The 6,453-nt window shown below is 37.8% G+C and overlaps 1 long non-coding RNA gene across 1 annotated transcript; it reads left to right on the top strand.

Annotated features, from left to right (window-relative positions):
- Positions 1-352: 352 nt before the first annotated feature.
- Positions 353-1,401, top strand: LOC140182711 (uncharacterized). The gene is made up of 2 exons (XR_011878765.1): positions 353-811; positions 1,142-1,401. It is a non-coding gene; the product is annotated as an uncharacterized lncRNA (long non-coding RNA).
- The last annotated feature ends 5,052 nt before the right edge of the window (positions 1,402-6,453 follow it).

Raw genomic sequence — 6,453 nt, 5'->3', positions numbered from 1 at the left:
ATAATTAGTTTTGAGTTTAAACTACATTTTATAAAAATGTAATTAGTATATTTATTTTATGATTTAAATTAAAAATAATTATTTGAGCTCGTTAATAGATTGATAGATAAAATCTTATGCGTTTTAAAAGTAATCTTTATAGCATTATATTTAAATTCTGAATTGTTATCCTATCATAAATGTTTTATAAAATTGTTAAATTATTCGTATATATTTTTCCTAGTCTTATGTTTCTTATTTTATACGTACTGTTAGTATCTAATACGTGTACTCCCTAACCAATTAAACGCACACACGCACCGATATACTCATCTCCTCCTTATAACCCCACGTTTATCCACTCTCACAATTTATCTTCAAAAGAACGTATATCATATATATGTCGATAGCAAAATAAAAGGGGAAGGCAAAAATTAGAGTGGGAGTGACGGAGAGGGAGAGTCCGAACCAAAGGGAACTAGAAGATGAGAAAGAGAGGAGAGGGGAAGGGAAGGAAGAGGCGTTGCGGGTGATGAACACAGCCACCGTCGCCGCTGTCTGACCGCCACACCACCAAACCCTAGCCGTCATAGAGGAGAGGGTGATCGAAGTAGAGAAGCACCGCGTGAAGGAGGGAAGTTCCATCGCCGGCGCTGCTGTTAGTGGAAGCCGCTACCACCGCAGCGGGGAAAACGAACATGGGAGAAGAGGTTTCGTTGATGCTGTCACAGAGGATGAGGATGAGACGTGTGTGAGAGAGTGACGCACCGAGGAGGGACCATTCCTCTGCCGCTGCCGCCGCTAGAATTTCTTGTTGCCGCCATGATTAATGGTGAGTCAGTTAAACCCTAGCCATGAGAACCACCATTTCTAAACCTTTATTGCTCTATAAATACCCTGTATCTGCCTATGATGTCCTTGGTTATATGATGTTTGCTGGAGTTTGTCCCAATTGGAGCCACTGGCGAAGGTGTTGCCGCTGCCGGAAGCCAACGCCGGAAGCCAATGCCGGGCTGTTGTTGGTTCTGATTCTATTACCTTGTTACTGGTCTAATCTTTTCTTTGGGACTTGTCCATTTGCACGCTTTGTTTTGGCACTGGTGTAGTTGTTATATTCTTGTTTTAATTCAATTTTAGTTTTTACTTTATCGTCAATTCCCAGGGCTGTTTCTTCCCTTGACTACATTAGATTCAAATTCTTGTCTTACTGCAACCATCATCATTGCCGTGAAATTAAAGCTGATGCTGTTCCAGTGATGTCCTTGTTTGCATTAGGATTGTTGTCACTGTTGTAAATTAGAAACGAAACGGGGGCAGTTGTGTTCAAATTCTGCAATTGCGACATCGAGGTAGGGGGTTTAAAACGATTTCAATTTAAGAATGCCTACAAGGTTTATTGAATAACTGCAAATAGATTTAATAGATGTGAGTAATTGATTGATTATGTGAATATTGAATTGTGGCTGAAATTGTGATTGGAATGGTTGATATTGTGATTTGGAATTGTTGATTGGTGATATTGATTGATTATGTAGATTGGGAATAGTTTGATGACTTATTGTTGAGAATTACTGAATTTTGATGGGTTATGTTGGATTTGTTGCTGTTGAGCTATTATTTGGTATATTGTAATGTTAATGAGCTTGTGGTAGTTGATTTGGAATTGGTTTTGAAGGGTATTGAAGGGTTGGATTTTGAATACAAAATGGTTTACTGAAAATCAGGTTCTCTTGAAATTAAACGGTAACTTTGAAAGTGAATCAGTGGCTCTATAGTAACTGAAATGATGAGAATTTAAATGTTAAGTAAATTATATTAAGTGTGATTGTTGAGATTTAATTTTGAAGGTTTCATATTAACTGGAACATTAGTTATGATTTTTCAAAGTTAAATCGTGAATCTGATTTTCTGCACTATTTTAAATGAAATTAGAAAACTTGAAAATCTATAACTAATTCTATGATGATCGGATTTGCGTGAGACTAAGTCTGGATTAAGATTGAGAATATAAGGAGTTGAACTGGTAAATTTGAGACTTTTTCATTAAGTTTATGAATTATGGTGAATTTTTGAATTGGGGATGTCAAATCTGGTTTTTCTGCAGAACGTTTAACACAGCAGCAACTTGATTCCTCTATTAGAAATTCTGCAGTTGGAATTTTGAAATGGAACCAATTCTAAATGAAACTTTTGTGTTATTACTTTAACTTCATAAAAATTTAGAATTGTTAGAGTTGTGGTTTTAAAGATTTGGATTTTCAAAGAAAGATGTTTTATGCAGTAAAAGTCAGGCTTTGTTTTCTAAGTCAGTAATTTTGAGGCTTTATAATTTTTAATTCTGGAATGATATTGAGATGCAACCAATTGGAGGTGAAAGTTGAGTATGTTTAGTATATATGATTCAAATTTCAGGGTTTTCCATGTTTTAATAAGTGAGTTATGGGACTTGGAAGAGGTTGTGTTCAATGATTTGTAAAACAGAATTCTGCAGAGGATTACCTAACTTCCAAGCTACGTAACTCCTTCATTAAAAATGGTATGACCCTGGAATCAATTTAGACAGAAATTTGAATAAGTTATGTTTAACCACATTAATTTTGAAGGGGGTTCGATTTAATTTGGATTTTATATGAAATTTCGAATGTTGTATGCTGCTGCTGTCTTCTGGATTTAAAACACTGCAGAGCAGTCACGGTTTTGCTTATATTCCCGAAGCTAGAGTCAGCATAAAATTATGATTTTTGATTTAATAGAAAGCTTAATCCGAGACGGTCGCATGGATATAAAGTTTGCGTAATTCCGAATTCATTTGATATTTTAAAAACAAAATGGAAATCAGGCTGCCAAGTTATGTTGGTAATTATTTTGGATATGGAATTTAAGAAATAGATTTTCTATTATCAAATATTTTTGAGGATATATTATTGTGACAATTGCTGAAAGAGGCTGACGAAATATTGAGAAAGAAGGAACCCATAAGGGTGGATAAGTCCTATTTTTAAAGGAGATTATGTCCAAATTTTTATAAAAGTATAAGGACTTAGTCAAAATCAATATTTAAGGCTTATTTAATGATAGAAACTTCAATGATTCTTTTAAGAAGAGATTATTTGGTATACGAGATTGTTGGCAAGGGCGTGGGTCTTGTCCCGCTTGTGTATTTGTAATTATGAAAGGAAATGGAAAGATGTAAAGTTTTATAGTATGATTGAACTGAGAAAGGAAGTGGTACTACATAAGAATGTGAAAGCGATGATGAATAATGAGAATGATAATGAATGATGGTAATGAGAATGATTATGTGATGATCTGCTGCATTGAGGCAGTCAGATAGATAGTGGTGCGACCATTGAGAACGCTTTCCTGCGGTACAGATCCATATTTTAATTCTGTAAGGCAGATGGGTTATTTCCTGCTACAGAAGTACCGTGACCACTTGTTCCATTTCTGTAATGGCAGAGGGGTTATTTCCTGTATACAGAAGGTGTGTCGGCATATATCCCTGCAGTGGCAGATGTGTTATTTTCTGCGTGCAGTGGACCCTGTGGTGGCAGAGGGGTTATTTCCTGTACACATGAGTATAGCCAACAGGAAAGCCATATCCGGCTGGTAATGCTGGGTTACGTCAGGAGCGGGTAGAAACCGACAAATGAGCTCATTACCTGCACTAGGACTAGACATTCATCATATGCATCTATGTGACATTGTTTGGGTGTGTATAATGTAATTGGTTTGCTTAAATGAATAATTCTGTTAACTACTAATTGTTATACTTGATGTACTTGCTCTTGATTGTGTTTGAACCTCATTACTTGTGTTTGTAACTGATTGACTGGATTGTGGTGAATTAGAAGTTGATTGAATTGCTTAGGCCTGAGGCTGTGATTGGTTTGTGTTTGAGGTTTAGTAAAGTATGAAAGATTAAGCTGGTTCAGCATAGACTTAATGAACCTATGCTTGGAACAAATTAGTCATTCATACAGTCTAGGAAACTTTTAAGAGTTTTATAAAGAAAATATGGGTCTAGGAAACTGAAACGCGAAATCGATACAAAGGCTCAGTAATTAAGTAGTTAATATTAGAAAAGGTCACGTAACGTTCTTTCTAGTAGAAATACCCTGACTTAAGCAAGGTATTTTGCTGGAAGGGATGTTACACCCACCACAAGATTGACCAATTCGTATTGATTAACTATTTCACACAAGGCATGAAGCCTCAAGACAAGACTACATTAGATGCTGCGAGTAATGGCTCTCTGAAGAAGTACAAGACGGTGATAGAAGCGTGGCAGTTGATCACCGATCTAGCTGAGTCTACCCGGAATGCCAGGCACAAGAACAACAATCCCAAAGCTATTACGGAGGTTTCCTCTAGTAGTGTGACTCCTGCTCTCACACAGACTCTGGGAGAGATGACCAATGTAATGAAGCAGCTACAGCTAAATAAACAACAACCTCAGCCTCTCCCACAAAAAGAGTGTCAACAATTGGTTCCTCAGAGAGTGTGCGGAATATATGCCTGCTATACTCATTACACTGATGACTGTCCGCAGCTCCAGCAAGAAGACAACACCTTTGGCGGCTACCCATAATTTCTATGACCGCCCGAATCAAAGATACTATCAACAAGGTGGTAATTATAACCAAGGTGAGAACTACAATCAAGGTTGGCAAGACAACTCCAACCAGGGGTGGAGGGATAACTCCAACCAATGGTGGAGAGATAATTCCAACCAAGGATGGAGGGACAACTATAACCAAGGAGGCAGAGACAACGGTGGAAATCAGAGGTAGAACAACAACAACAATTAGCAAAACCGATACCAACAGAACCCTCCCTACCAATAGCAGAACCAAGGCCAGCCTTACCGAGCACCGCACCTAAGGCAGTACCAGGCACCTCAAAACAACCAACAGCAGGCCCCTCAAATTACTTACACCCCTTCCTCTTCTAATGATGAGATGCTTCGCTCTCTTGTGCAAGGACAACAAGACATTTAGAATACACTTAACTCTACAATAAATGGTCTGAACGCTACTTTACAAGCTCTCGTCTCCCGGATGGCTTCATTATCTACCCCCAACAATCAACCTTCAAGCTCCAGTGCAATTCCTTCTCAACTTTTACCCAACCCAAAGGTGGAATCAATGCCATTCTTTTGAGGTCTGGAACCACACTGCAAGAGAGGAATCATGAGGAGCCAAGCTCAAAAGAAGACATTCAAGCTGAAAACATTGTTGAGGTAGAGGATGTTGAAGAGGAGGATGAAGTACAAGAAAGGGTTGAAGAAGAAGCAGCTCAACCAGGGAATGGAGAACCAAAGGAAGATGAAGCTACAAGGGAAGCCATTCCTATTCCCTTTCCACACCTTGCTAGAAAGTCCAGAAAGCAGATGGATCTCGACCCTAAGATGGTGGAAATCTTCAAAAAGGTTTAGGTAACTGATGCGTGAGCATCTTTCCCACCTTTTCCTAGTAAATTTGCACTTAATTTGTTGAGTTTAATCAAGAATTAATTATATTTTAGCCACTATAGATGCTACTTTAAGTCACGTGCAATTTTGTTTATTTTAGGTAGCATTCGGATGGATTTGATGGAGTTTCCGCAGAAAAAGAAAAGAAGACGAATGATGATGTCAACCCTGACCTCTCTGCACTCAAATATGAATAACTCAAGCTACAGAGGTCCAATTGACATGATTCTAGTGGCATTGGAAATCTAACTTCCAGAGCTTTCGAATGATATATAATAGTCCATACTTCTTCTCCATCAATTCGGCAAGGCTGCGCCTAACTTGAGATTTCTCAAGTTAGGCGTGGATTATTAAGGAATCAAGTGGTCCCTGATGAGTATTTTGGTGAAAAATAAATTTCTCCCAAAACACACAAATCTAACCGGCAAGTGCACCGGGTCGCATCAAGTAATAAAAACTCACGGGAGTGAGGTCGATCCCACAGGGATTGAAGGATTGAGCAATTTTAGTTTAGTGGTTGATTTAGTCAAGCGAATCAAGATTTGGTTGATGGTTTTGTGACTTGGAGAATTAAATTGCATTGAAGTAAAGAGAACAAGAAATAAATTACTGAAACTTAAAGAACAAGAAATTAAATGGCAGAAACTTAAAGTGCAAAAAAGGTAAATCGCGGAATCTTAAAGTGCAAGGAATGTAAATTGCTTGAAATGTAAAGGGGATCGGGACGTGGCTTTGCAGAAATTAAACAAGGAAAAGTTAAATTGCATCAAACAGAAGAGTAAAAGGGAATTGGGATTGGATCGGATCTTATAGCAGAAAAGTAAATGAACATGGAAAGAAAGAAACAGAATGTAAATTGGGGATTTGGATCTCAGGACCCAGAGACTAGAAAACTAAGTCTAGATCTCAATGCCTTCCTAGATCCAATAAGAACAATCGCAAAGGAATTGTAAATTGCAAGAGAATAGATGAGAATCCAGTGATGGAAACAGAAATTCAAA

This window comes from Arachis hypogaea, chromosome 20 (assembly GCF_003086295.3).
Source record: "Arachis hypogaea cultivar Tifrunner chromosome 20, arahy.Tifrunner.gnm2.J5K5, whole genome shotgun sequence".
Classification (NCBI taxonomy): Eukaryota; Viridiplantae; Streptophyta; class Magnoliopsida; order Fabales; family Fabaceae; genus Arachis; species Arachis hypogaea.
This window is presented reverse-complemented; position numbering and strand designations above follow the sequence as displayed.